Source organism: Antechinus flavipes, chromosome 1, assembly GCF_016432865.1.
Source record: "Antechinus flavipes isolate AdamAnt ecotype Samford, QLD, Australia chromosome 1, AdamAnt_v2, whole genome shotgun sequence".
NCBI classification, from domain to species: Eukaryota; Metazoa; Chordata; class Mammalia; order Dasyuromorphia; family Dasyuridae; genus Antechinus; species Antechinus flavipes.
This window is the reverse complement of record NC_067398.1, coordinates 151,138,236-151,164,128: the sequence shown is the minus strand read 5'-3', so window position 1 is coordinate 151,164,128 and position 25,893 is coordinate 151,138,236. Positions and strand designations below refer to the sequence as shown.

General features: G+C 37.2%; 1 long non-coding RNA gene across 1 annotated transcript; it reads right to left on the bottom strand.

Annotated features, from left to right (window-relative positions):
* Nucleotides 1–261: 261 nt before the first annotated feature.
* Nucleotides 262–3,451, bottom strand: LOC127550649 (uncharacterized). The gene is made up of 3 exons (XR_007950917.1): nt 3,114–3,451; nt 2,526–2,593; nt 262–1,003 (listed from the first exon to the last, which is right to left on the bottom strand). It is a non-coding gene; the product is annotated as an uncharacterized LOC127550649 (long non-coding RNA).
* Between the last annotated feature and the right edge of the window lie 22,442 nt (nt 3,452–25,893).

The window sequence follows — 25,893 nt, the reverse complement described above, 5'->3', positions numbered from 1 at the left end:
TAAGGCCAAAGTTGCCCTCTAAAACTCCAGAGATCCCATGATCCCATAGAGGAATCTCATATTTTTAGTGAATTAGGATATAATATGTCCTATATATATATATATGTGTATATGTATATAATATCCTCTTGTATAGGAATACATGATCCATTAAAAAGGAGAAAAATCCTATTTTAATGAAATTTATTTACTCATTTAAAAAATTAAGTGAATTAATGATAAAATAATTATTTAATTGCTAATGGAAAAATGCAATAGCTATTTGTTGAGCATTCAGAAAAATGTTTTATTATAATAATTTCAAGAATCCTGGAATCTGCACAGTACTTTCAGGTTTTCAAAGTGCTTAACAAGAATTGTTTCATTTCAGCCTCATAGCGGATCTTCAGTGTAATTATAATAGTTATTATTAGTCCCTTTTTGCAGCTAAGGAAGCTGAAATTCAGAAGGTAAATGACTTGCCTAGGGTCACACAGCTGGTGTCAGAGGCAGATCTTGAACTCAGGTCTTCCTGACTACTGATTATTCAGTCAAGGCCCCACAGAACCTCCTGTGTTTTATCTCCTGTTTATTTGTTCTATGGGTTATAAGGTATGAAAGATTTCCCAGTGACTGGCTTTACAAATTAACAAGTAAGATACAATTATTTGCAGTAGTAACATTTTATAAGATAAATACAAGTTGTAAACAATAATAGCAACACCCATTGTTTATATGGTCCTTTTTGTATTCTTGCATTTTTACAAGCAGCAGCAGTCTGTTAGGGCTTGAAAACAATACCAAATGCTATATTCTCGGTGTCTTCACTTGCTCGGTGGGCAGTTTCCTTTCCCATTGACCAGAACAGGTGAGTGCAGCAACTTCATGTTCAAGGCTAGAATTGGGTTTGAATTCTTGACATACTAGTTCTTTTAACATTCCACAGCACTCTGAGCTGTGATTTGCTCCTCCCAGGAACCAAATGTAAACACAAGTGAGAAAAATTACACCCTTGCCATTGGCTCTAGAAAATATCAGGGAAAGAAGGGAGTCAAAAAGAAGAAAAGCAGGTAAGAGGAGAAGGGAAACATATGCAGAAGAAGGAAAACTCTCACTTCTACCTCAAAAGAATTCCAAGCAATCCATCAACAAGCATTTTAAAATACCTATTATGTGCCAGACATTGTGCTGAGTGCTGGGAACCAAGCCATTGGCTCTCTTACCCAGACCCTTGGAGGCTATGGGGATTCCTTTGGGGCATAGATGGACAGGATTGAGATACCTTTGAGTTTCTTTGAGGTATCTAGTGTACATCTTATTCCCATTTTTCAGACTTGGAAACTGAACCTTAAAGAATTTCATAGTAGTTAAATAATTAAAATTAAATTATTTACTATTATCCAAATAATTAATTCATAATAAAATTAACATTTTATAGAACTTTAAGGCTCGCAAAGCACTTCATATCACCTGACTTTCATAACAACTTTAGGTGATGGATGCTATTTTTAGTTTCATTCTACATGTAACGGAGCCGAGGCCTTCCAAGGTCACACAGCTGCTAAGTGTCTGAGATAGGATTCAAGAGCAGGTCTTCCTGGCTTAAAGTCCAGTATTTTTTTCCACTGGACCCCAGTAGGTACTTGCCATATCCTTGTTGGGAGATTAAGCCTATCTCATTAGACTATCCTAGGCTATCTCATTCCACTACGATGGGCCATTCTATTAAAACTGGCACTCATTTTGTTATTCTGAGCCTGCTCTATCCTCCAAATAAAATTCAATTCCCTGCTGTCATTATGCATAGTGGGATTTAAAACAGACAAAAAAGCACAGGTGGAGAAAAAATTTAAATAACTTCAGGAATAAATGGGTTAATTTCATTCTTTGAGCAATGATTTATTGAATGTCTACTACTCACAAGGCCTTGTGCCAAATACTCTGATTCAGGGGGATAGTTTCTAAGAAGAAAATTGTTCTCTGGGTTATGACTCCCATCTCTGTACTTGCTGAGAGCCAATGAAATTAAGCCATGGGTCAGAGTTGATAAAGAGGCTAGAGGTCTGTTTGATATGTTAGCTATCTGAATTGATTGAAGCTTTGTTCTCTTTGGTGACTGGATATTCCATAACCTATCACAAGGACTTTTCATGTTTCGATTTATTTCTCTAGCAAAATTGACCCATGAAACTACAAAGCAATAGAGAAGCAGCATCATTACAGAATCATAGGCAGAGAGCTAGAAGGTACCTTTGAACCAAAGCTCATAAAATGAATGAGTGACAGGGGCAGGTTTCAGTGAAATGACCCTTCAGGTACATGGAGCTCCAGAGAATCTTTCAGAAACAAACATTAGGCTCTCTGTGCTCCAGTTTCATCATGGGACAAGTAGATGGCACAGTACAGTGCTGGGCTTGTGTCAGAAAGACCTGATGTCCAATATAACCTCTGACACTGACTAACTGTGTGTCTCTGGGAAAGTCACTTAACCTGTTTGTTTGCCATAGTTTCTTCCTCTGCAAAATGGGGATAATATTAATACTTACTGCCCAGCAGTGGCCTTCAAAGTGTAATCCAAAGAATTGTTGGGGTCTCTGAAACCCTTTCAGAAGATCTACAAATTCAAAATTATTTTTTATTTCTAATATAGTAAGCAAATAGCTATAAATATAACCCATGTGAACAAAAACTCTTTGAACAGATCCTCGATAGGTTTTTAACAACCTGAAGATATTGAGAACAAAAGTTTGAGAACCACTGGCTAGGGTTGTTATGAAGATAAATCAGATAACAGTTATAATTATGTGTATTGTAGAGCTAAAGCAAGAAAGTTTCTTAGAATTAACATATTTCATCTCTCTCATTTTACAGGTAAAGAACCTAAGATTTTAGGAGATTTCCCTAAGGTTACACAACCAGTAAATGTCAGAGACGAGAACTGGTCCTCAAACTTTCTGACTCTATCCACTACACCACATTGCCTCATAGTGATAGTCAATGGCCTTGCAGCTTGGATTTGAGGAACAGTTTCTATAAAAAGCCAGAAAACACCAAGCATTCTTAGATGAATGCTCAGTGACAGCACATTACCCCCATCCCACTCATCCATGCCCATTATAGCATGCTTCAATCACCTTTTGAACCATCTGCTTGATCACATTTGTTCTTCTGAATACTTCTCTTCTGTTTACATCAGTCTGTTCCCTGGGGACCAGGGATTAGTTTATTGTGGGCCAAGTTTATCAGAGTTGTCTTTGTATGGATGTGTCATTCTCTTCTTAATGGGAATGATAGCCATTCCAGGCAGCAATGAGTTCCATGAAATCCCCTCCTGGTGACTGTCGACTCTCCTACACACGCAGGAAGGCTGTATGGGTTTATGGATTCCATATGGACGAGTCTGGTTCATTCATAGCACCATCTCCAGGGTCCATGTACAAAAAAGATAGATTCCCAGCAGTTGGAGACAGCATTGGCAACACATCATGCCGTGGCCCTCTTTGGGGCTCTAAATAGAACCCAGCCAAATATGTGCAGCTGGTTCTGCCAAACCCTCCTGCCACTCCTGTTCCCATCACTCCACAGTCCTGATACCCATCCAACAATAAATTTGTTAAGACTGCTAAATTAAAATTGAGAAACAGGTTTCGTGCTTATCTGCCAGGTAAGCAGAGAGGCCCTCTCAGCATGGTACTGCATGTGGAAAGCTTCCCATTAGACAACTGGCCTACAGGAGCTGGGCCCTACTCAGGGAGGAGAGCGGAGTATTAAGGCCAAAATTTAGCCTTTACAATTTCCAACTCTTCAACTCTCGTGTAATAGTTAAGAGACAGCAGCCAGGAAAGCAGCTTTGTTTTTTGTTTTGTTTTTGTTTTTGTTTTTGTTTTTTTTTTCGGGGGGGGGGGGCGGGGATTTGCGGGAGCGTTGGGTTTTTTGTTTTTGTTTTTTTGGTTCTGAGCCAATCTGGACCAGTAACATTTAAGGCAGTATATTGATAGAACTCTGGTCTAGTCCTTTCTTTCTCAGAAAACAGAAAGAACCACTTTGTTAGAGCCCTTTCTTCTGCCCCCTCTCAAGTCAAGAATCCTTAGAGAGATGGTCAGTGTTTCCCCATTAGTTCTGTTGAGACATCCCTTGTGGAAATATACAGAGCAGCTAGCTAGCACAACACCAGGCCTGGAGCCTGAGTTCAAATCTGCTTTAATACTCACTAGCTGCGTGACCTTAGGCGAGACACTTCATGCTGTGTGTCTCAGTTTCCCCATCTATAAAATGAGCTGGGAAAGGAAATTTTATTAAACAAAAATAAGATTGCAAAGAGTTGGAAACTATTGCAAATGATGAAATAGCTGTACATGGACAGCACTGCAATCTCCTTCCCACCCCACCTCACAAAAGCTAATGTACTCTTTCTTCCAGGTCTTTGCTAGGTAAAGACATCTGTTTTTCCCAGTCTGAGTTGATCTTGACTCCAAAGCTAATCTTATCATCTTAGGAAGAAAAATTTCTCATTTTACTCCAAAACACAGGAATGCGTGTCCCTTGATATTAGTTAATGCTCTGCCGTGCTCCTTCCTCCAGCTTTCCTTCACCACACTAGGTCTTTGCTTTGATCTACTGACACAATTGATCCTGAGTTACTGTGGCTTTCCTCTGCATCTTGCTTTGAGATGCCTCTCAGGGCTTTGTTTAATTTTTTCCTCAGCTTGTTTATATATATATATATATATATATATGGTCTTTGAGCCCGAGCTCAATTCCCCTTTCACATTTTTGCTTATCTCTTCTTAAGAGAGTTTAGCTGACCCCTACACAGGCTTTGGTAGTGAAGTGTGGAAGTTATACAAACCCACAAGAGTGAAGATGCTGTGGTCTTGGTGTGACCCCCCATGCAGATGTTCTAAAATGTCTTCTCTTTGTTGTCCCCAAGCACTCATGTCCTTGAAGGGTTCCTGCCTCGCACAATTTTTAAAAACTGGCTCAGTGCACAGGGGAGGCTCGTTTTACCAATGCCACTGAAAAATGCCCCTGTGTAGTTTGGAAGTCTTCAAGTTTCTTAGGGCACTGGCTGGTTCAAGACCTGACCCAGGATCATGTAGCTGACTAGTCAGAAGCAGAATTTAAATTGATTCCATGATCATAAACAACCCAGAAGTAATCTTTCACATTTTGCATGACATTTTACCATGGCAGTTTGGGTTGTTTTTATTTTATTTTGTTTTGCCTCTTTTTTTTTTGAAAGACATTGTGGTATAATGGAAAACTTCTTAAACTGTGGGTCACAATTCCTCATGGAGTCACGTAACTGAATGTGAGGATCTTGAAATTATTATTTATTACCTGTATTGTTGATTTGTATGCCTATTTTATATATCTATATTCCTCAAGGTTGAATAAAAATTTCTCAGGTGAAAAGGAGTAAATGGAAAAAGTTTAAGCCCTAATGTGGTTGATAGAGAGCAAGCTTCAGAATCAAGGAGAGTTGAGTTCAAGTCCTGCTTCCATCTCATTCTGGTTCAGTGCACAAGGGAAATCACTCCATTTCTCAGTTTCCAAGTGACTCAGAGTTATATAATAGATACTGATCTGAACTGAAGGAGGATTCTCATTGGGATTTCCCTACACCAATAAAATCACAGGTCTGGTAAAAACAAATCTGCCTCATACAACATTTTCAATAGTCATCTTTTATATCTGGAATGCCCTCTCTCTTCTCTCTGCCTTTTTGCCTCCCTGCATTCCTTCAAGACTCAGTTAAAGTTCTACTTTCTACCAGAAGCTTTACCTAGAACGCTATAATCTTAGTGCCTTCTCTCTGATCACCTCCTAGTTATTCAATCTATCCCTTGTTGGTCCAGTCATTTGCATTAGTTTCCTCCATTAGATTGTGAACTCCTTGAGAGTGAGGGCTTTTCTCTGCTATTTTTTGTATGCATCCTCACTCCTTAGAATAGTGCAGGCACATAGTAAGTGTTTGGTGAATGTTTCTTAATTGACTTAATAAATGTTTCAGGAATTGAATTGAATTCCATTCAAGATGGTTTATTTTAGTTCCATAGCTTAAGGACCCAAAGAACTATACAATGGAGTCAATTTTGTCACCCGAGTCAAAGCTTCCCTCTTCCTGTTTTGTAGGATTGGTTTGCTGCCTAAGATTCAGATAAACCTGCTTTCTTGGTAGTGTGTCACTAACAGATGAAAGAAAGGGAAGTCTTCCAGGCAAGAAAAGGCAAAAGCCAGGGAAGCACCAGCTACTAGAATACGATGCTGTGGTGGATGTTAAGCCTCCCCTTTTTTTCAGTTGAAGCTCATGATGCATCCCTCATTTTGGCTAAAGCAGTTGTGTCCAAGGAATTACGTGTTACAATGAATAGAGCATCTGCTCTATCTAAGACTCTAGACTTAGGAAGGCTCGTCTTCCTGAATTCAAATATGGTCTCAGACATTTCCTAACTGTGTGATCCTGGACAAGTCACTTAACCCTGTTTGTCTCAATTGTCTAATTTGTAAAATGAGCTGGGGAAGGAAATGGCAAACCGTTCTAGTATCATTGCCAAGAAAACCCCAAATAGGATCACAAAGAATCAGACAAAACTGAACAAGCTGCATCCAAATGAACTACAAAGGCGAAAATGGGGATGGGGTGGGGGAAGGAGAGTCTTTCTGGAAGATGATGCAGTATCCTTCCTAATGGGGAGCAGAGAGGTGAGCCACCTTGAGTGCCTCAGTAAATAGATAATGATGATGAGGAGGCTGTAGTTAGAGGCACATTTCCAGTGAGGTCTATGGGTAATTAGCCATGTGACTCTCATTAAGGTTAATGGAATTCCTGCAGTGAAATCCCCTTTCATTGTATTGAATTGGTTATAGATCCTTTGGGCCAGAGAAGTGATTTGGGGATCTCTGCCCACATCTAAAAAGGATTCTCTCCAAACCAGCCCCCCTCCTCACTTCCCTCTTAACTGACATGGCAGCAATAGCTCCTAAATTACTAAGGGATGAAGTCAATTTTCAAGACCAGCATGTCAAGACCAGGCACTAGGGAGACTTCATCAACAAGCCAGATAAATAAACTAGAAGGAGCAAATCTTGGCGGTTGCTACAAATAAGGCCATAACTTCTGAGAACAGCAGGTAGGAAAATAGAGCCAGCTATAGGGGGGATAAAAGAAGGGAAAGGGGGGGAAGGTAACTTAGAAAGGTACCATGAAAAATCACCTGTCTCCTAAAATTACAGCAAAACAGTGGGCTGGTGAATTTAAGGAAGATTTTTATGCAGATGGGGATTTACTTTTCCTGCACCTGCTGTCAGCAAGCATTAGACCATAAACATTGGCAAACATTGATTAAGCATATTGCCTCGATGAAACTTCAAGCAAAGGAAGAAAGGGGCTGAGCAACTCTAATGCACAGAAGACAAATGACTCCTAGTCTAGCAATTAGAAAGGAGCAAATAGCCTCCTCTTCTGTGAAAAGGCACTTGGAGCTCAATTTCTGTAACATATCTAGTAATAACTGATAGGACTTTAGGGAAGATGCTCATTTTTCCATTATGGGTTTATTATTATTTTTTCCCTTTTGAAAGTACTTTCTGGTATTACAACATACCTGATCAGGCCACTGAAGATCTATTCATTTCATGTTGAATTCAAGTTGAAACAGCTTGCTTCAAAGAAAGGCTTAGTCTTCTAAATTAAATGAGGGGAGATATGTGCAGAGAAAGCATCCTCCCTGTCTACCTCCACCCCCTCTCCCCATCCATGGAACCCTGGGGATTTGGTCTCCCTGTGGATGTGCTCCCAGCAGGTCAATAACATGAATGTTTCACAAGCAACTCAAAAATGCATTTGTCATGTCGGGATTCATTTCATCCACGCTCTGACTGTTCTTTTTGATCATACAGTTGAGGCTGGGATAGCCGCCTGGATCTCCTGTGACAGACCCTGTTGAGGTTACTTACCTATGCTGTGTGTTGGTAACCTAATAAGCTTCTTGCTCAAACACTGCAAGTTGCATCTAAGTTGGAATAAAGATTAAGATCTTTCTTACAACTTGCATTGAACTGCTTAGTTGGGAAATGCTGTCTATCTACAATGGGCTTTTGCTTTCTTCTTTGAATAAAATATTTTTTCCTTCATCTTAAAAAACAAATTCAAATATATTTCCTAATGGATGAGAAGGAACTTAGCTGCTTTATATGACCAATAGACAGAGTCCTCTCTTTTCCCCTCATCTTTACTTTGTTTTCTTCTGAGACTATGAGGGGAAAGTTAACTTTAAAAAAAACTAAGTATTGTTACAAGGTTTTGCAAAGGCAAATGCTGAAAACTATCTTTGCCAATATTTTGAAAATAAAAAGCTATTATTTAAAAAAAATAATAACTAATAAAAAAGAAATGTTGTAAGACCTTTGGGCAAATTAAGTGTCAGGTATATGTGAACAGACACATTATATTTATTTTATTTTTATTTTTATACTAAATTTAAACACTGAATAAGATAGGAGTTTCCATATGCAGAGGATAGAAAAAGAGGATTATACATGAAATTGTGAATCTTTATCATGTAATGTTTGCTTTTCTTTTAAAACATAAATTCAAAATGTAACTTTCAAAGTTGAAATGATGGTTTTGTTATTGTTGCCAAACTACTCCAAACCAATCCAGAAATCATAGCCCCACACAACTACAGGGTTTCAAAATGAACTGAACATTAATAACAACTAACAAGGAAGGAAAACAGGGTCATAGTATATATGTTTGGATATGAGCCCATTATATAGCAAAAGAGGAGCAAGGATAAAATGTGGGCTCAGGATCCAGTCCTCTGTCCACTGTGCTATACTTTTTTTTTTTTTTTTTTGCCATTTCTGTAGAAAAAACTTTGAACAAAAATTGAGTAATCCCAAAAAGGGTTGATGTTCCTGTTTCTGCTTTGAAGTAGGTGTTTTATGGATTGCATAGCCCTTATCTTGGGTGAGGACAAGACCAACAACAATGTTACAGTAGTTTAAAGACAACACTGGAAATTCTGATTTCTCAGTTTGATTTTTTTTTCACTTGGAAGCCTGATGTTATGAACAAAATGTAGTATACATCTTTTTTTATATAGAAAGTCCACAATTTTAATATAAGTATCTTTTTTTTAATTATAGCTATTTATTTACAAAGCATATGCATGGGTAATTTTTCAACACTGATTCTTGCAAAATGTTCTGTTCCAAATTTTCCCCTCCTTCCCACCACTCCTTCCCCTAGATGGCAGGTATTCTAATATATGTTAAATCTAAAATATGTATACATATCCATAGTTATCTTGCTGCACAAGAAAAATCGGATCTAAAAAGGAAAAAACTGAGAAGGAAAACAAAAATGCAAGTAAACAACAACAGAAAGAATGAAAATGCTATGTTGTTATCCATATTGAACGATTGGAACTGATCTCAATCAATTCATTGTTGAAGAGAGCCACGTCCATCAGAATTGATAATCGTATAGTTTTATGGTTGCCATATACAATGATCTCTTGGTTCTGCTTGTTTCACTTAGCATCAGATCATGTAAGTCTCTCCAGGCCTCTCTGAAATCATCCTGTTGGTCATTTCTTACAAAACAATAATATTCCATAATATTCATATACCACAATTTATTCAGCCATTCTCCAATTGATGTGCGTCCATTCAGTTTTCAGTTTCTAGTTACTACAAAAAGGGCTGCCACAAACATTTTGACACATACAGGTCCCTTTCCCTTTCCTTTAAGATCTCTTTGATACTCAAATTAACTATAAAGGACAGAAGAAGAAAGATGCTATTTACATCCAGAGAAAAACTGATAAAAAGATGTGTAGAATAAATAAGAATATATACTTGTTTAGGTGTCTGTGTCTCTCTGTGTGTACTTACTTAGCTACTCTACTCAGGAAAATGATTCAAGATAATTTCAAAGGACTCATGATGAAAAATACTATCCTCCTCCAGAAAGAGAATTAAACTCTGAATGCAGTTTGAAATATACTTTTAAAATTTAAAAAAAAAAAAAAGATCTCTTTGGGATATAAGCCCAGTAGTAACACTACTGGGTCAATGTTTGATAACTTTTTGAGCATAGTTCCAAATTGCTCTCCAGAATGGTTGGATTTGTTCACAATTCCACCAACAATGTATGTGTCCCAGTTTTCCCATATCCCCTCCAAGATTCGTCATTATCTTTTCCTGTCATCTTAACCAATCTGACAGGTGCGTAGTGGTATGTAAGAGTTGTCTTAATTTGCCTTTCTCTGATCAATAGTGGTTTGGAGCACCTTTTCATATGACTAGAAATAGTTTCAATTTCTTGATCTGAAAATTGTCTGTTCATATCCTTTGACCATTTATCAATTGGAGAATGACTTGATTTCTTATAGAGTCAGTTCTCTATATATTTTGGAAATGAGGCCTTTATCAGAACCTTTAACTGTAAAAATGTTTTCTCAGTTTATTGCTTCTCTTCAAATCTTGTCTGCATTAGTTTTGTTTGTACAAAAGCTTTTTAATTTGATATAATCAAAATTTTCTATTTTGTGATCAATAATGATCTCTAGTTCTTCTTTGGTCCCAAATTCCTTCTTCTTCCACAGGTCTGAGAGATAAACTATCCTATGTTCCTCTAATTTATTTATAATCTTGTTCTTTATGCCTAAATCATGGACTCATTTTGCTCTTATCTTGGTGTATGGTGTTAAGTGTGGATCAACGCCTAGTTTCTGCCATACTGGTATTCAATTTTCCCAGCAGTTTTTGTCAAATAGTGAATTCTTATCCCAAAAGCTGGGGTCTTTGGGTTTCTCAAACACTAGATAGCTATAGTTATTGACTATTTTGTCATGTGAACCTAACCTATTCCACTGATCAACTGCTCTATTTCTTAGCCAGTACCAAATGGTTTTGGTGACTGCTGCTTTATAATATAGTTTCAGATCTGGTACAGCTAGGCCACTTTCATTTGATTTTTTTCATTAGTTCTCTTGAGATTCTTGACCTTTTGTTCTTCCATATGAATTTTGTTGTTATTTTTTCTAGGTTATTAAAATAGTTTCTTGGGAGTCTGGTTGGTATAGTGCTAAATAAATAGATTAGTTTAGGTAGTATTGCCATCTTTATTATATTCGTTCGGCCTATCCAAGAGCACTTGATATTTTTCCAGTTATTTAAATCTGACTTTATTTGTGTGGAAAGTGTTTTGTAATTTTGCTCATATAATTCCTGGCTTTCCTGTGGTAGATAGATTCTCAAATATTTTATGATATCGACATTATTTTGAATGGAATTTCTCTTTGTATCTCTTGCTGTTGGAATTTGTTGGTGATGTATAAAAATGCTGAAGATTTATGGGGATTTATGTTGTATCCTGCAACTTTGCTAAAGTTATGAATTATTTCTAATAGCTTTTTAATAGAATCTCTGGGGTTTTCTAAGTATACCATCATATCACCTGCAAAGAGTGATAATTTGGTTTCCTCATTACCTATTCTAATTCCTTTAATCTCTTTCTCAACTCTTATTGCCAAAGCTAGCATTTCTAATACAATATTGAATAATAATGGTGATAGTGGGCAACCTTGTTTCACTCCTGATCTTACTGGGAAAGGTTCCAGTTTATCGCCATTACATATGATGCTTACTGACAGTTTTAAATATATGCTCCTGACTATTTTAAGGAAAAGTCCATTTATTCCTATAATCTCAAGTGTTTTTATTAGGAATGGATGTTGGATTTTAGCAAATGCTTTTTCTGCATCTATTGAGATGATCATATGGTGTTTGTTAATTTGGTTATTGACATAGTCAATTATGCTAATAGTTTTCCTAATGTTGAACCAGCCCTACATTCCTGGTATAAATCCTACTTTGTCATAGTGTATTATCTGGGGGGTGATTTTCTGTAATCTTTTTGCTAATATTTTATTTAAGATTTTAGCATCAATATTTATTAGGGAGATTGGTCTATAATTTTCTTTCTCTGTTTTCAACCTACCTGGTTTAGGTATCAGTACATGTCTGTGTCATAAAAGGAATTTGGTAGGAGTCCTTCATTCCCTATTTTTTCAAATAGTTTATATATATTGGAGTTAACTGTTATTTAAATATTTGGTAGAATTCACATGTAAACCCATTTGATCCTGGGGGTTTTTTCTTAGGAAGTTGATTAATAGCTTGTTCTGTTTCTTTTTCTGAAATAGGACTATTTAAGCAATTTACTTCCTCCTCTGTTAATCTGGGCAATCTAAATTTTTGTAAGTATTCCTCCATTTCACTTAGATTATCAAATTTATTGGCATAAAGTTGGACAAAGTAACTCCTAATTATTGCTCTAATTTCCTCTTCATTAATAGAAAGTTCTCCCTTTTCATTTTTAATACTAACAATTTGATTTAGTCTTTAAAATTCAAGAGGAAAAATTCTTCCAAATGAATAAGATGCTCTTTAAAAAAAACTTGTTTATTCATATTTTCTATTTCTTATACTACCATAATATCTCATTTATCCCTCACATTAGTCCTCCCACAGAGACATCCCATGACAGATAGTATTTTTAGAGAGGAAAAAAGTCAGCACAATTTACTAATACATCAACAAAGTCTAAAAATAGGTGTAATATACAACACTTGTGTCCTCCTACCTTCTCTATGGAATGGGTTGGAGATATTTTTTCATACTTCTTCATCTGAGTACCATTCGATCTTAATAATTTTGTTACATTTACTTTAGGTTTTGTGTGTGTGTCATTTGGTGTGTCATTGTTCTTCCATCTACATTGCTTTAATTATTGTATATATCATTCTTTGGCTCTGTCACTTCACTCTGCATCAGTTCATAATTTCTCTGTATTCATCATACACATCATTTCTTAAAGCACAGTGCTTTTCCACTACATTCATATAACACAATTTATTTAGTTATTCCACAGTTAATGGACATATATTTTGTTTTAATTTCTTAATTATCACCAAAAAATGCTCCTATAAATATTTTGAATGGGGACTTTTTTTCTCATCAATGGCTTCTTTGAAGGTTATATGTCCAGTAGTACAGTCTCCGGTTCAGAGTATGTGCTTTGCATAATTCCCAGTTGCTCTCCAAAATGATCACACCAATAATGTATTAGTGTGGGATGAGATGCTCTAAAGAACAAATTCTAACAAGAAAATATGAGTGATTCAAATGAGGAAAGAAATGGGAGAGCCATGAAAGAGAATGATGCAGGCATAGAAGGAATTCTTCAAGCACTTAATTTTTTTTTAAGTCTTTTAATTACTAACTTAAAAAACAAGAATATTTCAGTTAGCAAAAAACAGAAGAGAGGATTGTATATGAAAGTGTGGGCTTGTTACATAAATTTTGATTTTTTAAGGAGCCTGTTAAATTTAGCATTATACAAAACCATTAAATTTGGCATTTTACAACTCCCCTCTTTATTGTATCCCCTTCTGGATTTCTTTCTGTGCTTTTATGTATGTTTTTAAAAATCCAACTTAGACTTTTTAAACAGATATTCATGAAATGGAAACTAGGGAAGGAGTCTGAGAATGAATGCCAAAGCATGACTCAAACCCATAAGAAGAGTGTCCAAAACACTAAGAATAATAAGCTGATGATAATTGTTAAGGACAATAAGAAGGACCCTTTTTAAATCTATGTTTCAAGCAAGATCCCACCAGAATTAGAATCCTTTTTCCTCCTCCAAAAAAGATCTTGACATGTTCTAATGACTGAATCTGTCTTTTGGTAACTGTAGCTAATGTAGTATGTCTGTGTCTGTATGTGTATAATCAGTTTTGTTCTCACTTTTATTTCTTCATGTAACTCTTCTCTTTTCCAGTTTAAACAGTCAATTCCTTCAACTGATCCTCATATGCATGGTCTGCAGCATCCTCCTTCGAACACTCTGTAATTGGACACTTGATCTTCAGTCATTTCAGTTATGTTTAATTCTCTGTGATCCTATTTGGGGTTTTCCTGGAAAAGATGGAGTACTTTGCCATTTCCTTCTTCAGCTTATTTGACAGAAGAAAAAACTGAGGCAGACAGGGTTAAGGGACTTATTCAGGGTCACAGGGACTTACTCAAGATCACAGGCCTAAAGCAAAATTTGAATTCACAAAGATTAATCTTCCTGACTTCAGAACTGGTGATCTATTCTCTCTGTCACCTGGCTGCCCCCAAAGAAAGCCAGCAATGTGTTTCCTAAAACGAAATACATAGAACTGAGCACATTATTCCATTTGTGATATGACCCGGGAAGAGCACCTCAGAACAATCACCTCCCTTGTTCTAGTCACCATGAAGACTAAAAGAGCCATTAATGTTTTTGACTTCTGTGTCACATTGTTAAGCTTAGGGTCCACTAATATTCCCAGATTTCGGTCAGATGAACTACTTCATGGCCATGCTTCCCCTATCGGAGACTTGTCAAGATTATTATTTTTTTTAACCTAAGAATAGCTCCTTACATATATTTCTATTGAATTACACCTAAATAGATTCATTCCATTGAGTTCTGTTATATGAAGATCTTTTTAGATTTTATTTCTCCCTGCTTTGAGTTCCCTGCAAATTTGAGAAATGTCATTTAAATTTACATCAAAATGAGAGGGAGAGAGAGGGAAGGAAGGAAGGAAGGAAAGAAGGAAGGAAGGAAGGAAGGAAGGAAGGAAGGAAGGAAGGAAGGAAGGAAGGAAGGAAGCAAGGAAGGAAGGAAGGAAGCAAGGAAGGAAGAAAAGGGGAAAGGGAGGGAAAGAGAGAGGGAAGAGAGGAGGGAGGGAGGAGAAGAAGGTGATAGGAAAAGAGGGAGGGAGAGAAGAGAAAGGGAAGGAAAAAAGGAGGGATATCTAGAGCAAGGAAAAAATCTTTATCCTGAATAAAATGTTGATTCAATTCAGCAGTTTTCCTGTGTTATTCATGCTGCTGACCTATGATCCACAGCCTTGCAGAGGGACTCCAGCTCCTGAATGTCTTAGCTGTTTTTTATCTAAAAGATCAACAACCTTGGTTTCCTTCTCCCTCTCTCTTTCCCTCCCTTCATTCCTTCTTTCCTTCCTCCTTTCCTTCCTCTCTCTCTTTCTTTCCTTTTTTCCTTCCTTCCTTTCTTCCTCCTTCCCTCTCTCCCTCACTCCTTTTCCCCCATTTTCTTTCTTTACCAATCCTTAGTCCTCTGAAATAATCAGATTTCAAGGGCAGTTCCAACACCTTTCTAGGAGAAACTAGCCTAACTTGCTTGATGAGGAAGGGAGATTAGTATATTGTTTCCAAGACAGTCATTTAGCCAGTTCAGAATTCATATTCTTGCATTATCCCAAAGATTTGGACTAGATGCACTAAAAGCTCAATATGAGTCAATATGAAAGAGCTGCCAAAAAGCCACTGAAGTATTAGTATATTAAGTAAACTTTGGAGTCAAGAGTCAAGAAGGTAATGGTACAAATACACTCAAACTGTATCTGGAGAAGTGCATTCAGATCTGGGCACCAGATCTGGGGAAGGATGTTGACTAATTCTTTGTGTGACTTTGGGCAAATCATTTAGCCTTCTTGGGCCTCAGTTTGCTCATCTGTAAAATAAGGTAGTTACCTTATATGACATCTAAGATTCTTTGTAGTCTAAATCTATGATACTATGATAATATAGGTAGTGTCTGGGGTTCATAGGGTGTTCAGGAAGGACTAGCATCTCTCATATGAGGGATGACACTGAATCATTTTCAAGGCTGCTCATCCAGCTTTGGTGTCCATCTGTCCCACAAATCTCACTCACCTGTGGTTCCAAGAATCTATAGTATACACAATGGCCACAGCTGGTCTTGGCAAACAGATTAAACCAGATTAAAGATAACCAACAGAGCACAAATCTATTGGTGAATTAGGAATTTATCTACCTCACTATGTGAAAACTCCCTCTGGAAGAATGGGCAGATGAGAACAATTTGTTCCCAAGACCATGATAATGGTTGAAATGCTGTGGACTATTTAGAGCTTGATCAGACACTGAAAATACCAAGATCATCCACCCCATCCTGGGGCTATCACCAGTCATCCTGGCTTTTGTTCTACCAGAGGACTTCAGGAGAGAGAATAAAGCTGACAACTTTGTACCTTTCTGTATTGCTTAAATCTATTCACACAAGCCAAAATATCGCCTGTAAAGTCACTGTTCCTCTTTGAAAATGAAGGCTCAACAACACAGTAGTAGTATCCAAAGCAAGTTGCAAGGCTTGTAAGAGAACTAGAAATCATGCCATATGATGATTTATTGAAGGAACTGGAGAGATTTTTCTCTGGAGAAAAGAAGTCTTAGGGGAAGAAATGAGAACTGTCTCTAATTTTTAGAAGGACTATGATGTGGAAGCGGAATTACAATTTTTTAGTCTGGAGAAGTAGGAGCAAAGAGCAGAAGTTGCCAAGAAGCAGATTTTGGCTTTAAGTCAGGAAAAACTTCCTAACAATTAGAGCTCTCCAAAAGCAGACTGGGTTGTGTCAGGAGATAATAATTTCCCAACTTGAGGTTTCAAGTAGAGGCTAAATGGCCTGTCAGGGATCATATAGAGTGGATTGCTTTTCATTTGATAGGTTAAATTTGAAGACAATTGAGGTCCCATCAATGATGAAATTATTTAATTTTTTTTTACTGTCATTATCAGGACATCAGCAAATTATGACACCATAGTTTTGGGAAACCACTGGAAAATTCCATTGACAAGAGAAATTTTCAGCAGAGAGCATTTAAACTTGAAATACCTCTCAGTGCATGATTAGGTAAATGCAAAACTTGGCCTTACATCACAAATGTTACAAGCTGTTGACAAGTCCGAGCATGGTCAACTTCTGCAAAGGCCTTTTCCCAACAATAATTGTAGAGCTGATTAACTGTTGTCACTGAATTATGTAGGCATTAAGTACTATGAAAAATTGCTTCCTATTGTGGCAAGAGAAGAGGGTTTAACAATTAGGAGCCACATTTGGGAGCTGAGGGAGGGAAGCAAAATAGACATTCTGGGTTCTATAACAAGGGTTCTTAACCTGGGATCCCTTATCTTGTTTTTTTAGTATTTATTTTGATAACTATTTTTCAAATATAATTAGTTTCCCTTTTTACCCTATATATTTGATTTCATTCATTTAAAACTGTTGTTTGAATAGAGATCCATAGGCTTCCCCAGGCCACCAATGGGATTCATGATACTAAAAAGTTGAGAGCCATTGGACAGAAGAAGAGTAAATTGCCTTGCTGGCACCAAGAGGTCTTGACAATAGAGTGAGCCAGGTTATGCAAAAGCCAAGGGAATAGGCAGAAGTGGAAATTATAACATGAGCCAGGTTGAAACAAGAGAAGGGGAAAAAGAGGCAGCCAAAACCTATATGGAACAGGAGACAGAGGAAACAGGATAAAAGCCAGACTTCTGAAACCAACAGACAACCAAATGTGGACAAAACTCAACCAGTCACTGAACAGGTTATTTTGTGACATAAAACCACATCCATACAATTTCATTTTGTTGGAAAGAAGGAACATATTATGCCCACCTTTAACTATTAAAGAAAACTTCTATTTTTGGCTTACTTTAAGGCACAACAAGATCTTACTATCTTGTGGCACCCACTCTTCCATTCAGTTTTCTAGATCTTTTAGGGTTCACATTCTGGCAAATCACTGCTTTCTTCTGGACATCCTCATGACAAGGGAGGCAGATGAATGATAAGTGAATATTCTCATCACTGATTTTCCACCACTCCCACATTTTTGCTCTTTTGACCTCATTTGGGGTTTTCTTGGCAAAGATACTGGAATGGTTTGCCATTTCCTTCTCATTTTACAGATGGGGATACTGAAATAAACAGGGTTAAATGATTTGCTTAGTGTCACATAGCTAGTAAATGTCTGAGTCTGGATTTGAACTCATGAAAATGAGGCTTCCTCAGTCCAGATCTGATACCTTCTCCACTGCACTACCACTGCCCCTTCCCAGACACTTAGAGAATTTCAAGCAGGGAGTATTCTCATCACTGATTTCCCAAACTATTACCTTCCAAATGCTTGGTGAATTTAGGTTGTGAGTTTTCTCAGCATGGTCCTATAAGCTAATTGAACAGGAAAAAACAAGTCTGAGAGTTCTTTTGGCATGGCCTCAGCTGCTCTAACAGCATGCTGTACCAACCTAGGAGAGGGTATTAGTAACCTGCCTGACAACTGAACACAGGAGTTTTGGATCTGAAAGATAATGTGTCTCAACACTGGACTGGGGATGAGGAAAGACTTCCCAAGGAGGCATCACATAAGCTTGGGATTCTAAGAAACATAAGAGGCAACCTAAGCAAAGACAGAGAGAATGCTAAGTTAGGGTACAAGCAAATAAGCCATTTTGGCTGTAACATAGAGCCCATGCAGTAATTATGGAAAAGCAGACTAGATTCTAAAGGGCTTTAAGTTTTAAAGTTAGGAGTTTCCATTTTAACCCAGAGGTAATAAGGAGAGATTGAAGATTCTTGAGCAGATCAGTGACATTGGTGGATCTGTGATTAAGGAATATCAGTTTGGCAGTTATATGGAAAATGGAATGGAAAACAAAGATTCCAGAAGTCTAATTAGGAGGTTTCTGCAATAATATAGGTGAGAAAAGATGAGGACAGCCTAACCTAAAGCAGCTGTGGTTTGACTGGAATGAAGAGAGACATGAAAAATGTTCCGAAAGTACAATAGATTAGTTCTAGCAATCAATTGGTTGTGGGAGCAGTAGTTTTTCTACTATATTATACTATATAATTGAGCAGTAGTTGGCACATGGTTAGAGTGCTAGCCCTGAAATTAGGAGGATTTGGCAATCAATGAATATGATGGGGTGGAGATACAGAAAGAGAGTGAGGAATTGAGGAGGACATCTAAGTTGTGATCCAAAGTGTCTGGGCACATGGTGGTACCCTAACACCTATACAGATGTTAGGAAGAGGATCAAGTTTGGAGGGAAAAATAATGAGTTTAGTTTTAAACAGGCTGCATTTTAGATGTCCATAAGACATGTCTAAGCAGACAAACTTCCTACCTCTCTGTGCCTTAGTTTTCCTCACTTATGAAATGAATAGGTTGAAGTTGATGGCCCCTAAGGTCTCTTCAGGCTTTAAACCTATGACCCTATGATATTAAAGAATTTATAAGTCTTTGGGGCAGGAATAAGACATGCATGCAAATAACTATTAGACAGTTAGAAAGTAATTAAGCAAAAGAAAGGTCAGAGGTGATTGGTGGATATGGGATCAAAACGGCACATTTGTAGTAAGGGTTAGAGCTCATGATAAGAATAAGTGCCATGAGACTAAGGAACAGAGTGGTGGGAGCAAAAATGAAGGAAACAATCTGTTTGAGAGAATAAGGAACTGCAAGATCCGTAGGTGGAAAAATGGGGCTAGGACAGGGTTTCTTAGCATTGTCACTGATGTGATTTACATGATGCTGGCAGATATTCCTGGGTCACAGCCCAGACTATTCCACCACCCATATCTTGAAGGCACCAGAATTGGAATAGTAAGCAGTGGTCAAACTTGAGCCCAGATCCAGCCTGGAGTTGCCTCTCTCAATTGTCCTAGCTGAGCTTACTCTGCAAACTCCTTGAGAATAGAGGCTATGTTTTGCCTTTCTTTGCCTCCCCAGTGCCTGGCACACAGTAGGCATTTAATAAATATTCATAAACTGTCTGACTGGAGACATAAATTGAGCATGTACAAGCAAAGGCAGTTTGGGGTGGTGATAAGAGTCCTGAACTCAATATCAGCAAGCTTTCATTCATATCTAAACTTACCAGCTATGTGACCCTGGGCAAGTCATGTAACTTCTCAATTTTCTCATGTATAAAATAGAGGTGGGGGAAATACTTAAACAAACTATTCCACAGAGTTGGGTAGAAATATATAACTGAGACATTTACAAGAAAATATGGTGTGGAGGAAAACACTGTGACCTAAAGCAAGCGAACCGGTCCCAATTCTTACTAACGCTGTGAGCTTTGGCTTATGTTGTTGTTTGTTATTTTAATCATGTCTGACTCTTTATGATTTCATTTTCTTAACAAAGACACTGGAATGGTTTGCCATTCCTCCAGCTCATTTTATAAATGAGGAAACTGAGGCAAATAGGGTTAACTGACTTGTCCAGAGTCACACAACTAGTAAGTGTCTGAGATCAGGTCTGAACTTTGCCCAACCTTGGGCAGCTGGGCTTTAGGTTAGACATATTATTTTTCTAAACTTCTGTATCTAAAAAATGGGAATAATGTTTATGCTATCTATTTCATAGCATATTTGTGAGAAACATGTCATAAACACAAGTGTAGGGTATCATTATTATTCTGCAGAAGACGGGTCTAACCATTTTTCCTACATAATGGTACTATGCCATTAGACCGAACCTAAGCTTAGATCCCACAGACTATGTCTTTTACTCTAATTACATATTTTTAAAAATATATATGTGTGTATAGCTACTGGGTCAATATCGCAAAGAAATCATAAAAAGGGGAAAGGACTCACATGTACAAAAATGATTGCACTAGCCCTTTTGTCATGGCAAAGAATTGGAAATGAGTAGATGTCCATCAATTGGGGAATGGGTGAATAAGTTATGGTATATGAAAGTAATGGAATATTATTGTTATATAAAAAATAATGTAGTGGCTGCTTTTAGAAAAGCCTGAAAAGATTTACATGAACTGATGCTGAGTGAAGTAAGCAGAACCAGGAAAACATTGTACAAAGCAATAACTGGATTGTATAATAATCAAACGTGATAAACTTAGTACTTCTCAGCAGTTAAGTAATCTAAGGCAACTCCAATAAATTTTAGAAGGAAAACCCCATCCTCCCTCAAGTGAGAGAACTATGGAGGCTGAATGTGGATCAATCCAGGTTATTTTTACCATTTTTTCTGTGTTTTTTTTTCCTTGTGATTTTTATCCTTTTGTTCTGATTTTTCTCTCCCAATATGATTCATATAAAAATATGTAAAAAGTGAATGTATCCCTATAATCAAAAAATTTTTGCTTTACATATAACTGGAAAAAATAAAATTTTTTAAAATAATGAAAAGCAGGGCCAGGCCTCTTTCCCTCCTCTATCACAGATAATTTTTGTCTCTGATGCTGGTTTCTCTTTTCTTTTCTATATTTCTACAAAAGCCAGTGCAAAATAACAACAACAAACACTAACTTGTACGGTGTACCAGCCCTGCTTTTCATAATGCATCCTTACCAGTTTTCTGGAGTTGCATGGTCCCCTTCCCCACCCTTTGGAAACCATTGGCAGAATCCAGAGCAGATCTATGGACTTGTTTCCCCCTGAGTATTTAACTTTTTTCTGGCTAGAGGCCACAAACATTTTTCCTGCTTTCAACTGCAGGCTACCATCTTGGAAAATAGTCATCTTTGACCAGAGAAATGCTATATGAGAGAGTGGTTGGTACAAGGGAGTCCAAAGACTTGGATTCGAAGGTAGGTACAAAGTAGGTAAGTACTACATGTATTATTATCCCCATTTTTGCAAATCAGAAAATTGAGGTAAAGAGTACTTAAGTGACTTACCCAGAATCAAACAGCTAGAAAGTGTCTGAATCCATATTTAAATTCAGATCTTCCTGGCTCTGGGCTAAGATTTCTATTCACTATCACCTGGTTGCCCCTAATAACTAAAGGCTTTATAAATGTTTGTTGATTGAGTAACCAACAACCTTTCTGGATCTCTATTTTCCCATCTGTAAAATAAAGGAGTACAGTAAAAATGTCTTCTGAGATTTCTTCCAGCTTTAAATCTGAGATCCTGTGCTAAGTACAAATCCATTCCTATTAGTGAAAACCGGTTTACATATGAGGCAGGAATATCCAGTATACTAACATTTTCATCAAAAGCCAACTTTTCAAGGATCCAGCTATGCACAGACAAACCATTTCCATCTTTTCCCGATACCATTCATACTCTCCTGAGTGAAATCCTTGTGACTGGACCACAGACTTCTGTCCTCACCCTTTCAAGCATCCCCATCTGCTTCTACTGTATTTTTTCTCTCTTGTCATCCCATAATAGCAACCAACTACTTCCTCCATTTGGTGTTCCTGCTCCCAAATCCATCCCAAAATACCTTGGCTGGCCATTAACCTCTATCTCCCACTGCTGTTACAGTTCCATTGAAAATGGATGAATGATGTTTTTAAATATGAAGTTATAATTATGAAAAAGATAATATTCTCTCTTTGTACTTAGTTCACTTTTCGATTGTAGCTACTCCTCTTCTTTTTTCTCTCTCTATTCACTATCCTTATCTCTCAAAAAAAAAAAAAAAAACCTGCAAATCAATCTGTTTCCAGGAGCCTTTAAAAGACTGCAATAGGAGCTAAGAAACTATCTTAGTGGGCCAAGTTAATTGTGGTGCGTTATACACTGAACAGAAGGATTGGTTCCCTTCAGCTCGATTTCCAGCCTGAAGGTGCTTCTGCTTTATGTGTGTGTTTCTGAGTTTTCAGGGCTTCAAATATTGATAAGGGTCATCAAATGAGCCAATCCCTTTAAAAATCGAACACTTGTGCTGTGTGTGAGTGAGGGATGTACTATACTGAACATCTAAATTTAAGACTCAGAAAAATGCTAAATGCCTGGCAGTAGAGTTCAGTTCATATGATTAGAGAACAGAGCCCCAGACACAAATCAATGACTCCCTAACTCTGCCATGCAAATGAGTTCTCATACCACCTGTCCAGGGTCTAAAGGAACTTGGGGTGATTCAATGAATTTTGAGGATTCTTTGCCTCTTTTTGGTTTTCTTAGCTTCAGGTTTATAGGAATCTGTGGATGTGAATAAAGTCATTGTTAGAATGGAGGGTGATGAGGGCTTGGCCAGAATGTCATAATTTTAAGGGCACCAAGAACAATAATCTTTCAGCAATATAGAAACAATAGTTTATTTTTATTTTTTTTTTAGAAACAACAGTTTTAATGTATAATTTGCAAGAAGAAATATTTCTAATAGTGAACTTCCACAATTTTTTTCTCCCACCTCAAAGCTGTCACCATTCCCAAGCTACAGCCTAGTTTGGCTTTTCTATGGCCCCCCATGTCCCACCCAGAAGTCACAAGCACCATTTGAAGCAAATACTATGTTGCCTGCCCTAAGTGTCTTATGATATTTGACTGAGGTGAATTTTTTTAAAGGCTCATTACAACTTGGTTGTGAGGGACCATGGTGCCTTGATAGTATATTCATGCTTGGGTTGGGATTGGGCAAAAGGGTAGAAATCTGAGATCATCAATCAATTCCCAAGCACTTGTTAAATTCCTATTCTGCACCAGATGTTTTACTAAGCATTGGAGAGAAAAAAACAAAAATGAAATATTTCTGCCCCCAAGTAGCTTTCCTTATATTGGGGAAATAATATATAAATATATGAGTAAATTCAAAATGATAAAAAAAATTGAGAAAGAGATCATAGGTTTACAGAATTATATTATCTAGAGCTGAAGATCTCAAAGGCCATCTAGAAGAAAGTGAGACTTCTTATTTTGCATGGTTGCCCCTCACTTAAATCCAATTCACTTGCATGTTGTGTTATCACCATCCTGATGTCATGGTCCTCTTTGAGAATGAAGGACAAAAAAAATAACCACTAGTAGATAAAATGGTATTTCTGTGACTCCACCCTCCCCTCTTTTATTTCTTGTCTTCCAAATGTTATGACTGCTTCCCACCTGCCACCACTTGGACAAGTAAGCCCAAGAGGCCTGGAAGTTATAGCTCCTTCAGTACCACTAATCCTACTTCGTGCCCTACATCCACAATCATAATGAGGGGAAGCAGCCCCTCATATTAGATGTAGCCTGATGACTATTTTTATGGCTGTTGTAGCTCCAGCAACTGAAGCATCAGAAAAGAAAGTTCTCACCACCAAAATCTTTAGCATTATCAAATACTTCACCAATAGAAATGGATATAGTTTATCAATGAGAATAATTTTTAAAATGATGTATTTCCTGCTGTCCACTAAGGACCATGGAACCACATAATCTGGCATTTGAAACATTTGACCCCAATTAGAATGGGGACTATTTTATATTTCTATTTATATCTCTGATGCTCAGTGGAATGAATCCCCTTATCTTTTCTGATGCCTATCACTTAGCAAGGGTTCTTAATTCATCTGCCATCCACCAAGGACACTTATGGTTTATACCATAAGACAAGTACAGAACTTCTTAACATGATGTCCATTATTTTTTTTGAAAAAATTCAAAATAACTTTATTTATTGGTCTCATTTGTAATCTTTATATTTTATTTCATGAATTTAAAAACATTATTTTAAGAAGAGATCCATATGTTTCACCAGATTGCCAAAGAGGCTCCTGTTGTTCAGTCATTTTCAAGCATGATCCCATTTGGGGCTTTCTTCTCCAATAGTGGCTAGTATAATCTCAGCCACCTTCTGTCTCTATAATGTGTCTACTCTTCTTCACTCACCTTGTTACCATCCTCTAACCTAAGAAAATGGAATTTTCCTAATTAGTCTTTCCTTTTTTCCAGTTCTCCTCTGCTGCAATAATGTATAGTCTAATCATGTCATCCCTGTGCTTCAAAAACTTCAGTGGCTCCCCATTATCTATTATATAAAAATCTAAACTCTCAACCCTAGCACTGATGGCCTATTTTCCCAGATTTATCTTGGATTATTCTCTTCTTGAGTTTTATGTTTTAACCAGTCTGTAGTGCTAACAGTTCTTTAATTTGCCCCATAACTTCCATACCTTGTAAACATTAGACTATAGTCCTTCACATCTTTGCCTACTGATGCTTCCTTATTCAACAAGACTTCATTATTCCCCTTCTCTTGAAAGTAATTTCTCCCTTTTCACAATCTTGATAGATCTTTGTCTGTCTTGTATCATACTAATGTATGTTTTATTTACTTATTAGGTTGAAAACTTATTGAATGTAAGGCCTGTGTTTTTTGTTTTTTGTTTTTTAATTCCTGGACCTATCACAATGCCCTACACATAACTGACATTGAAAAAAACTTGCCGCATCCAATTGGCTGGTAGATGTTCAAATAAATACCTGTTGGTCTACTGACTAATGGTTGATTTATCATACGACAAATATAGTAAAGTTCACACCTATCTCTTTTAATATAGAAAAATTTAGTCAACTTATAAGTAAGATCTTAATTCCCAGGACATTTGGTATTTCCTTTACTGCTGTGTTCTTTATGGTCTGACACTATTGACCAAAAAAAAAAAAAAAAAAAAAAAAAAAGCCAAAACTTGGAACTTACAGAACGTGACAGCATTGGGAGCCTTCCTTTATCTGATGGCCCTGAAGCCTGACCAGCCTGCTTCAGGCCTTTGTGTTTACATGCAAGTTACCGCTCCATCTTCCTAACGATTTTATGATCCTGTTACCCAGTGTAATTGCTTAAATGGCTTTTTAATTAGCTGCTTTAAATGGATATGTTTTACTAAAAAACAGTTTGTATTTTGCTTTAAAATGTGGTCACTGAAGTTTTCTTTTTTAGAAGAAGGATAATTGTGCCTAAGACCAGGGAAGGTTAAATTAATATTCTATTTTCAGAGATTTCAATGAATCATTTCTGCAGCTGAAGTTAACTTCCTGGAACATCAGGGTATTAATAGTCAAGTGTAGTACCAGGGTGTGACACAGGGCTTTATTACATTTGTGTTACTCTGAAATACTGTTGTGTTTTTGTTTTTGTTTTTGTTTTTGAAATAGGTTTTCTATTGTTCCAGATTCAGGGCAAGTTAAATTGAAACTCAATTGAGTGGATCAGGTGTGGGTATGTGTATGTGTGTTTGAGTATGTGTGTGTGCATGTGGGAAAGGGTGAGGGTGTGTGTTTGTGT